Below are 12,322 nucleotides of genomic sequence, written 5' to 3' on the forward strand. Positions count from 1 at the left end.
AGCACTCAAATTTATGTTGTTTGAGATTTTATGCTTGTTCTTACACTGAAATGATTATTAATAATAATTTCAGAACTATTTTAATTGCTTTATAAAAAGCAGTATGGAGGCCAAAAAGAATAAAATAATATTGTCACTTTTAAATCACACCTAACTTTATGTAAAATAATGTAAAAAAAAGTTCTGTGCAACTTGATATCCCCTTTTATTAAGCAGACCCAACTCTAAGCATTATTTGCATTTCCATCTTAAAATGAAAAATATTTTTATCTATTTGATATTTAAAGCAATATCCTGAAAGTTTTGGAAGCAATTGAAAAAGGTAAGTTTCAAGAATAGAATGGCAATATTATTGGAATAAATGTATGGCTATCGAGATTAGTTCTTGTTTTTTTTGTTTTTTTTGTTTTAATGAAAATATATTTGAGTGTACGAATTTTGGCAAACTTGCTAAAAAGTTTGTCCCATTACTTCACATTTCACATTTCAAACATGTTCTTAGTAAAAATAAAATAGCATAAAAGGTGCTAGTGTTGTTGAAACATAGTTATCTGCCTTAGGGAAAAACAAATACATACATACACCTGTTTTGTAAACAGGATATCCTCCAAAACTTAGTGAAAATATATTAAGCCTCAAGTGTACATAAAATGGAATAAAGAATAGAATTTAACTCCTCTTAATACCATTACTAAGAGAAAATGTCCTTTGATATTTGTATAATCTGTGTGCATATGTACATATGTATATGTGCACACATAATCAGCGAGACCCTGTCATTTTATATATCAAGATGTATATTGGCTATAAATTATATGATCATTAAATTTGTATTTATGTGTATATATACACACACATGCACACACTATATAGTTAAACCACATGTAGCACTCACTGACATATTGTAGAAAATCGGTATGACTCACTCTTCAGTTGGGGATAAAAAATTAAATCCAATTTAAGATTTACAAGCCTGTATTATTAGGAAGGCCTATATCTCCTATGAAGTCTCTCTGTTTCTACTGAATTGCAAAGAACTCTGTGGGTTTCCTCATATCTAAATATTCAGTCTACTTTTAAAGTCTTCATGCAGTGAAATGTGAAAAAACTGATTAGTCTCAACTTTCCCAAAGTTGCACAATTAATCCCACTGAAAGCAGAATATTTGGCAGCAATTTAAAATCAGTGCCCCTTTTCTCTTCCACCTCTTTCTCTCCCTCTGTCTGGCTTCTCCATATGTCCATACTCTCTCTCTCTCTTCATCTGGAGTTTTCCTCTATCCAGTCTCTCCTCTTCTACCTAGTTTCTTTCCCTTTATTTTTTTTAATTTCTCCTTTCCTTTTCTCCCTTCCATGTGGTTTCTACCCTCTCTCTTTTATCCCCTTAATATAGCTTCACTACCTCCATCTATGAACTCATGTGTTTCCTATAGAAATTTATAAGGTAATATTACCATACCTTTCATATGAAGTATAAACACTTCTTTCTTTATCCCATCACCTTTTGGGGGAGTTTCAGCCTTATATGCAAACTTCTAGGTTAAATGTTATCCCTGTATATTTAGCCCAGGAGATCACAAACTTGAATGCTCATGAGAATCACCTGGATGTTAAACCTCAGAGTGTCAGCCCTATCTCAGGTGTTTCTCATTCAGCAATTCTGGGGCTCAGTAGGTCTGGGTGATCCTGATGCTGCTGGATCATGAACCACACTCAGAGAACTGCTCTTCTAGCCTGTTATTATATTCATGAAGAAGGTTGGTATGGATACGAAAATGTAAAATTTAGTTTCAAGTGAGAGCTGTCACTCAGCAGAGTGTGAGGAACCCATCTAATCTAATCTCTTGGTGAGCATTAACTCCTAGAGCAAGATGATGTCATCATATGGGAAGGCCATATACTTGGGTGGATCTTACATGATTTAAACTTAATTCCAGTGCTATTATCTGAAGTTATCTAAAGATTTTAAAATCTGGGAATAATTCCAGTGGGTTTTTTTCAGGCAATAGCCTTTTTCAAATTCTCTTGTTATTCATATCTATGATATTTTAGTAATGGAATAAAAATTTTATTTATTTTTAGATAATTTTTTTCCTTGTCAGTTTGACACTTTCAACATTGCTGGTTTTTAAAATGGCTTATAGTCAAAATAAGAGCTGTGAGCTAGTCGGATAAATTCTTGAGTTATCTTTGTCTTTATTTAAAATATTTTGGGTTTCTCCTGCTCTTGACTTAAGTAACCAAATTCTCCTTTTCCTCCTCTTATGGTTGTTTTGGTACAGGGAGAGGCTAGGAAGCTCTTTGGTTAGCAGGAGGATCCAAGTAGTTCTATACAATTAAGCCCAGCTTTCCCATATTTAAAATGGGCCTTAAAAAAAATAAAAATAAAATAAAAATAAATAAAGTGGGCCTGAGCTAAGCCTCCTTGACAGCCTACTTTCTTCTCAACTGATTATATAGTAAGGGCCTCTATCTTAAAAGCAAACTTCTTCTCTGCTATAGTATTATAAATCTGACTTGCACAGCTCTGTGGTTCTCTACCCTCCCAGATGACAACTTTCTTTTCTTTTTAAAGTCTCAGCTTGATATTGAATAGATAATAAATAAGGTGGAATCTTTCATTTCTAATTTAAAAAAATCTTAATAGGAGGTGAAGTAATAATATTGCATAATAGCCATTTAGTACAATAACGTTTACTTTTATTTTTATAACTTTTAAATGCTTTTGAATATATACATGCATTCACAAATTGGTCTTTTATATGTATTTTTAGAAGTTTTGTTTTCAGTCTTACACATTTATGCTTACTTTATACAAAGACATGAAAAACAGTCCTTTTTACTCTGCACCCTGAAATATTTAAAATAAAATTGAAAGTTTACAAAAATTCCTTATTTTTATTGCAAATAACTAATAAGTTAAATATTACTCTTAGGAAGATTAGTTCTTTTTATAAATTTATCATCACTTTCCAGGGTTTTATTGAGTCATTTTGCTAAGTTATATGACTTGATTTAGTTATTAATATAAATGGCTTTGAACTTTAATTGTCATATAATAATAATTTTATCTGACTTAATGTTAATTTTTCAATTTTATCTTGATTTTTACATATGTGTGTGTGTTTTCTGATTAGCTGTAGTTTAATACAGTTGTTATTTTCAAGGACCAAGTTCATAAACTTAAAATTCTCAAGTTTTCTGCTTTATATTTAGTATTTTATATATTTAACAATAGAATTCCTTTCTTTAGCTTTAGGAAACATCACAAAGTCTTGCTCTTTTTATTCTTTAATTTTTGTTTCTTTGTAATCTTTAGTTTGTTATTTAATGGTGAACTTTTGGAGCTATAGATTTTACTTGGGGTATTATTTTGCCTTTATTTTAGAAATTCGATATACAGGTTTTTATTATTTTTTAAATTTTTACTGCTTTCTAAATAGACTTATTTAATGCTTGATTTCCAACTTTGTCTGTGAGTCAATATGGTGTTTGAAGATAAGATTTCTAAGTTACTTGGAAATTTTGTTTATTCTTTGGTTCTTAATTTCCAGTGTTACTGCATCATTAATACAAAATAGGGTCATCAATAATTGCTTTTGGTATATTTTTCCTTTTTATTTTGAAAACATACAGAGAAATGAAATTATTTTTATAGTTTACCTAACTGTAGAGGATTACTAGTAGCTACTTGTAGGCTCAAGGGAAAGTTCCTGAGAAAAATCCCTATTGTGAAGTCTTTTATAATTTGTAATAATTTCTTGTAATTTGTTAGCAGTGTGTGCCTTGAGGGCAAAAGAAATGAATATTGGGTTCATAGTGGCTTAGCATATGATAATTTTTTAGAATAGTAGTTGGATATTTAGAAATAATAAAATTTGTGTATATTCTTTAAAATTTCTTTCCTATGATTTTCATATCAGGTTGGAGAAAATTAATCTCAAGAGATTTTTGAGGAAGAGAGATTTTTAGTGCCACCTCAAGTGTAGCATATTCAAGTGTTTGAAAGTAGTGTTGAAGAACAAAAATCTTTCATTCTGTACACCAGACTCCCATATGGTTTTGATGTGTAGCAAAATGTTGGATTCATTTCCCTGTATGCTTTCATAGGTATAAACATACATATACATATATACAAAATGTACACATATATATACATGCAATAAAAATAAGTTAGAGGCCCTTGTGTCAATTTTTTTTTCTAATAATTTCCAAGTAGTTCTTCTAAAATTTTGCTTTTTTAATTGGGGCTGTCTTGTGTAGCTCAAAGTATGTTATGCTGTGCCATGTTATATATTCCCAAACTTCAGTTTATCTTTAAATCATATTTTTATAAAATAAATATATTTTCCTTTTTAATACCTATTTCTGGGATATTCCTTTGTCTAGTATTACTTTTGCTTTTGTCTTTTATATGGAGATTTTAGTCCATTTATATTTCACATAATTATTTTATTTTGTACTTGGATTGAAATATGTGCCTACATTATTTATTTTCCATTTGTTTTGTATGTTCTCTAATACATTTTTTTCTCCCTTCCTATATTCTTTTGGTTAATTACATATTTTCTTATTCCATTTATTCCTCTTAAATATACTTTCGTTCTTCTTAGATGCTCACCCTACAGATACAACATTTTAATTAGTATAACATATTTTAATATAAATTAGTGCTTGTACCACGTTTCAGGAAATGCGTAGGGCTTACACACTTTTACCACGTTTAACCCTCCAGATAAGTGCATATTTTTGAATATGTTGTTTTGTATATACTTAAAACTGTGCAAGACACTATTGTTATCATTTTACATAGACAATATTTATTTAGATTTACCTTCATTTTGCTCTTTTATTGTTGTTATTTCCTTCATATACTTCCAGGCTTCCAATGGCCTTCTCTTACCATATGTATGATAATCATTATTTAGCATATTATTTTAAGCATTTCTGCTGTGATGAATTCTCCATTTTCTGTTTGTCTAAGTATACAGTTATTTCATGTTTGTACTTAAAAGATATAATAAGAGAGCAGTAGATGAGTTAAATGAATGAAGTGACTGTGACTACAAATTAAATGTCTTGGATAGTGATGTATTTAAAGATGTATGTCTTTGCTGATTTTACATATATATATATATATACACACATGCATATACATATATATGCATGTGTGTATCTGTCATCTACATGTCTATCATGTGATATTGCTTGTCCTATACTATCTTTTACTCCTATTTATTGGTTCGTATATTTTATTTTATAAAGCACATCATGGCACAGAAAATTTAGCAAAAGGCTCAGACAACTGAGATACCAAATGTGTCACATGAGTCATGCCACAACTTGAGCCAGGTGTTTACTTATAATATTCTCTTATATGCAAGCTTGAGGCTTATGTATACTGATTATATTCTAAAGAACAGAAAATGGGTGTGAGATCAAAATGTTTGACAAAATAGGAAATTCAAATATTTTTAGGTAATTCTGTCACAAAATTGCCTTTAAATAATTAATATATATTTAGCATGTTACTAATATACTGCTCTATTCATGTGATTGAAATACTGCTGAAATCAAGGAAATTATGATAGGAATTATATTTCTGTCTACATTGATCCTTCAGCTTTGAGCTTATTGAAGGCTCTTTTAACCAAATAGAAGACAGGAGCCATAGACACATATTTGAGAGATAATATTAAAAAGCTGTGGGAAAGAGGACAGTTGTTCTTCACTCTGGAAGATTCTTATTCTGTCCTTTATGGGTTTATATTTAAACTTCTTCAAAAACCAAAAAAAAAAAAAAAAAAAAAAACAGAAAATATGGAAATTTAAAATGGTAAAGGAATTCCAGCCTCGCTGAAAGTAGTGTGTGTCATGAGGATTAGATGGCATCTTTTTTAGCTTTAGTACACCTTTTCTTTCAGATTCTGATTTCATTCTAAATTGTGGTTTCCCCTAAACTCATTAAAATGCAAACACTATGCAAAACAATGTTTGCATAATTATAAAATAATTTACTAAATGTTGCATTTCAGGAAGAAAAAGGTTATGTGCAGGAATTTAATTAGTGGTCTGGCAACACAAAATATTCAACATTGGTTCTAATTGTAAGCGCATCGGGGATTTTCTCCAAAAGAACTGGATTTCTAAAGGTCAAGCATTTATATTAAAGTGTTATAAAATAACCATTTTGTAATAAGGAAGATGAGCAGCTTTTCATCAGAAGTAGTACAAATTAACTTCCCAAGGGAAATGACCCACTATATTCATCTTAACATGAGATATTTGTATTGATGTATTTAATATTTATGCTGAGCTCATTTTTATACTGTGGAGTATTCCAAAGCACATGGCAATAAAAATATAAGCAAGAAGTTCACCCATTCTGGGCCAAAGTAGCTAAAGGAGAAATGACTTTTGGTCCTGTTTCAGATAGGGACAGTAATCTCTATAAAGCACCTTACTTCTTTTTCAGTTTCCCTATTATATAGGTTGACATTCCATCTTCCCTTTGTCTATCTACTTGCCCCAAATGTTAGAACTACTGAATGGATCTTGAGTTTCCTGAAAGAAATCCAGTATATTAATGGGAGGTGATAATATTACTAGAGCATAAGAGTCCTTTAGTTGGTCCAACTTAATTTCTTTCTTTTTTTTTTTTTTTTTGCATTTTCCCATTGAAGTTAAAAAAAAAAAAAAATCAGTAAACCAGCTAACAAACTGGCAGCCATCCAAACGATAATAACAACAAAAAACAAAACAACAAAACCCCATTAGCTATTTTAAATTGCATCAAATATGAAGAAGCCCATGGCCACAAAGAATTGAAATTTCATTGTGAAGCTACGCATCATAAATAAGTGTCAGCATGTTACTGACAACTTATTTTGATATTTTTCTTTTTCTTTTCACTCAAAGCATTTTTAGTTCTTTTAAAGAATTATTTTTACTTATTAGGGAAAATGTATTTTTATTACTATTAAAGACATCATATGTTAAGTGTTGAAGATACTTGTATATTTCCATGGGTTTCTAGGTCCTAATTTTTAATTCAAAAGATGTAGAAATTCTATTTTTAATTCAACCAAGATTCTAACTTGATGTCAATAATAGTCAATAATTTTGCCTGGGGCTTAGAAAATATAATACTTGAAGGACTAATGGAATGAAACTGAGTTTTTTAAAAGCTTATTGAAATAACAGGTACCCAAAACAAGAAATAACAAATGACAGCAGGACATGTCTACATTTGGTGGAGATTGAGATAATATATAAGGAATAGATTGTTAATTTGGAAGTATGATACATACATACTATATAGTAATTTTAATTATTAAGCAACTGAGCAATAGCAGAATGAGAATAAATAAAAAACGAAGATCGAAATAAACATTTTATTATATACAGGTAGAGGTATGGAAATAACATTGTTCCAAGTAGAATTAATTTACTGGCTGTAAAATCTAACTTAATATTTTCTGTATTTATGATATCCAATAGACATAATAAAGAAATGGTTGGGGAGAATATTTGGGGTAGGTCCGAAATTCCTTTTCATTCCCGGGTTGCCTGACTATCCCAGGAAGCATTCTTTGCTAGTCCAGGCAAACTCATGATGGGTAGAGGCCAAAGTAGTCCATGACATCATCGTCCAGAATATTGTTACAAGATGTGTTAAGTTCCAGCAGTAGCTGGGGAATTTTTCTTCCTGACTTTTCTGCATACTGTCGTAAGTTAAATTATGTAGTTCCCGAATTCCATTCTCTTTGCATTAGGAACTAAATTACTTCTGGACTCACAATTCAACTTGCTATGCCAGTCATATTTGTATGTTTACAAAATTTCCTATTAATAATTTTTCTGTGGGTAGCCATTTCATAATTCTTTATATTTTTGTACTTTTCTAATTTATCTGAAAATTTCATTCTGCTGCTACATTATTTAAACAAGCTTCCAAGTGCTATTGAAGGAAAGTACCTCTCCAGAATGATCATTTTTATACATAGAAGATAACATGGATTTTCTTGCTGTCAGGGTATTTCTAAGGAGAATTCTAATCTGTACAAGCTTCAAAAATGCTGACTAAATCTAAAAAGTATTACAAAACAGCAGCCAAAAATGCAACAGAGAAAAAAATGCGCTTTTTTTGTATCCCTCAGAAAGTGGGATCTTCTCTATCTTCTGTTATTTTAGTTACAACTTAAAGGTAATCTTGGGCTGGCCTCACAAATATGAAAATTGTGATTTTTAATTTAAATTCTGTGAGAAATAATAATGGACAAACTAGTCAAAGTACAAATAGCATTAAAATGATCACAAAGTTATATTTCAGAGACTTAAGCCAGAAAATGTATCAGAAAATGACATGGACATTTTAAATCCAATTTTCCAATTATCCATTTCTTATCTTAAAATTTAATATTTATGTTATTATTTTTAGAAGAGATCTATACTACCTTTCAAATTACTGTTATATTTAGTGGTTATATAGGAATGTTGAGGTTCAGAATTTGTTTCTGAAACATTTTCTTTCAAGGGAGTGCATTAATGTTAATGAGACCTTTAAAGCAGGGGGAAAATAAGATTGTCAATAATCTTTATCATATCAGAAGATATGAAAGAAAACACTTATTCCAGTTCACTCAGACCTAAAACATAGCCAGAAAATATCAAATGCCCATGAGTATATAAAAAAGAGAGAGAGAAGAAATTTTAGCCTATTTTTCAGAATAATATTTTACTTTATTTCATTTAATTAGGAATAGAATTCCTGTATGACTACTTAATAAATTAATAGCTTACTCTATGAATGCTACATAATATGAATTAATAAAATATGTTTTGATAAGCTATAGAGTAATCCAAGTTTATTGCTTCATAAAATCTGTCAGTGTTAGGCATTTTAAAATATAGCTTAACAAAGTAATGCATTATATATTTATCTGTCAGTCTATCCATCTAATTATCTACAACCTATCTGTGCTTTCATACATGTATTTATTTCGCTTGATACATGGTATCAAATAAAGTAATAGAAATTAATTATATATGTAAAACCATTTAGTAAATTTGTACTTTTTATATGTATACACTAAATATGAATGATGAATGGAATTATACTAGCAAAATTTAAGCTGGATATATGTATAAGCTGAGATATTTTCAAAGAAGTATAGTTGGATTTTCATTATATCATTGATATGCTAATTATAATAGACACTAACTTTATCAACTTTAATAGAGTTATAAGCGCACATAAAATTTTAGTTTTATTTGTTGAAGTTATATTAATAAATTTGTCTTGATCCGACTTAATATTCCCTCCATCATTATTGCACACCTTTAATATCTAAATCCACATGTTCTCTGAATTTCTATCTGTATACGTTAGAAAACTCAAGTACTTCTTTTAGAGTGTACTGGGTCATGCATTCTACCTCACCTTTAGGGCCCTTCTGGGATTAAGTCTAGTTATAGTTCTAGAAGCAAGGAGAGTTTTTAAGGGTGGGGTACTAAGAAGAATTGGCATTGTCATGGATGGCACTTCCTCAAGGGAGTCCATTGCTGTTTCTTCAGGCATTGCAGGGTTAATTTCCTAAGGAAGTAGAGAGGCCCATTTGGAGTGGAGGTCTCTTCCACTGGGAAAGATCAGTCATCAAATTTAGAGATTTGGTGTTCCCAGCTCTATCAGGTTCTTCCCATACATCTATATTCCTTTTCAGGATCCAGTTCCTTCCCAGTTAATGCCCTCACTTTAACAATAGACATGCTGTGAGCCTGGGAGTTCAACTTGTATTGTGATTCAGCTAGTCAAAGGATGAGGTTCTATATTTGATTTTCAGCAGTCTTAGTTAGCTCTGTGGTTAGAGGACATGAGGATTTCCTTCAAAGCACAAATAGAGATGTTCAGGTGATTTATGTAACATTTTATTCGAGAATTCAAATCCTGGAATTCATCCTTTCTTTACTCACTTTGTCCAGTGACGTTAAGAGCAGCCAGCCAGTGTCATAATATAAATTCGTTAGTTTAAGCAAAATGTTTGAAAGTATAGTATACATTGTCACCCAGATCCTTGCTTCTTATAAGTGCTTGATTTGGAGGATCCAGTGGTAACATTTTGTATGTCTCTATTGCCAGATCACATCATGGACTATCTTTACTCTTTACTACTGGAAATAAAGTCATTGGCAACTTCAAATCTAATATGATTAGAAAGCCAATTTCACATATCCTAGTACAAGTTAAGAAAACTCATTCTTCCAATTTTGTTTCGCTAGAATCACTTTTAGTACCAAAATCTGTATTGGTCAAAATCCTCCAGAGAAACAGAACCTGTGTAGATATATCTTCATATCCATATATATGCATATGTATCCATCTGTGTGTGTGTGTGTGTGTGTGTGTGTGTGTATTATATATATATATTTGTGTTTGTTGATTGACTAAGGAATTAGTTCACACGATTATGGTGGCTGACAGGTCCCACAATCTGTGGTCAGTAGGTATTTGTACAGATAATACATTAATATGTTATACATTAATGAACTAAATGCATTAACATCATAGTGAATAAACCTGAAATTGACCCTCAGACATAAAAAGTAGTCAGGATCCAAAATCTCTTGACATGGAAAATTACAGCTATGTAAGAAAAACTCATTTTATGGACAAATGTAGTACATTGACCTGAGTTATATGAATCTCCAACATGTACTTAGATTAGACTGGGTTTATATGACCTATCATAAGCATATATACATAAGGTGTGTAAGAGGGGGGTGATTTAGCATAGCATACCTATCAAGGCTGGTAATATTTGTACTGTAATCTGGTAAGACTGTATGTCCATCAAGAAGCTTAGATATAGGAAAAGAGAATTTACTCTGGGAGGTTTAAGTAGAGAAAGATTTATTAAATAATATTAATATAGCAGTAGTCTCTTAAAAGCTAGAAGTCAGAGTCTATAGCTCTACAGACAAGAATCATGTCCATCCACACCATAGTGGCTGCAATAGGAGAAACTCAAAAACCAAGCATGAGGTTGGGCGCCTGGGTGGCTCAGTGGGTTAAAGCCTCTGCCTTCGGCTCAGGTCATGATCTCAGGGTCCTGGGATCGAGGCCTGCATCGGGCTCTCTGCTCAGCAGGGAGCCTGCTTCCTCCTCTCTCTGCCTACTTGTGATCTCTCTCTCTCTCTCTCTGTGTCAAATAAATAAATAAAATCTTAAAAAAAAAAAACAAGCATGAAAAAAGCAGAAACAAAAAAACAGTCCTATAAAACTCAAGACTGGATGCTACATATTCTGTCAGTGTTTATTGAAAATTATAAAAACAATTATGTCTGCCTGGCTGCCTGACACTTGTATGAACATTGCATCCCTGTTATGTATAGTTGCTTCTCTAGTTGTTCACTTTGGAATTCAAGTCTCACTTGGACATCTGATTGGTAGAACCTGAGTCATATGCATAAACCCAATGCAGGGCACTCTAAACATATGTATTTTTGTTTATTTATTTTTAACTTCTACTTTAGGAATCAGGACACATAACATGGGTGATTATAAAATGTAAGGAGTATGTTCAAAGCTGTAGATTGACTAGAGACTCTATCAGAATTATTGAGTAGGATTTGGTTGCCATGTTTTACAGCTAATACTGTCCCACAGAGCTTATGAGCTTATGGAGTCAGGACAGAATGAACAGGGTGATGAAAAGGCTGAGTAATGATTAATAGAGTTTGGTTGTAGAAGATATTTGCCTTCATATATTTTTTAAAATTTTAAAAATATTTGTAATATAAATAGTTAAGTGACTAATTATAAATCCTGAAGCCAGAATGATGATAAAGCTTATTGAGCTGATTTAGTTTTTTGATGTTTTATAATAAAGCTGACCATTAATAGAATATTATAAATGTAAGGTAAATTTATATGAAGAGATTTTGACATCTTTCTAAAACTTAACATTGAAGATGCCACATGCTATATTATAGAAAAAGTTCTGTTTGAGTTTACTTCCATCAATTTCTCTATTCAGATAAACTAATGTTCTGCCTCTTCTTAAAGAATGAAAATAAATAATCCTCCACATTTCCTAGTTTGATATAGTTGCCAGGAAATTAAATTAGATGTTTGTTTCCATTCTCAATAACTGTCTTAACTTGGGCTTGTATACTTTCATAAACATTTCCATTCTCTTCCCTATGTTCAGAGCATTGCTTTTGTGACTATCTCCTATCTTTTATCAATGACCTTATTTTATATTATCCTTTTATTAAGCTCTCTCACGTTTTGGAGGAATAGAGGAAATTGGAGGATGTAAATT

General features: G+C 31.1%; 1 protein-coding gene across 1 annotated transcript in view; it reads left to right on the plus strand.

The window, feature by feature from the left end:
• EYS (eyes shut homolog) overlaps window positions 1-12,322 on the plus strand; it is a 1,652,140-nt gene that overhangs the window by 157,639 nt on the left and 1,482,179 nt on the right.

Source organism: Lontra canadensis, unplaced genomic scaffold (assembly GCF_010015895.1).
Source record: "Lontra canadensis isolate GAN:19392208 unplaced genomic scaffold, GSC_riverotter_1.0 scaffold27, whole genome shotgun sequence".
In the NCBI taxonomy this organism is placed as follows: Eukaryota; Metazoa; Chordata; class Mammalia; order Carnivora; family Mustelidae; genus Lontra; species Lontra canadensis.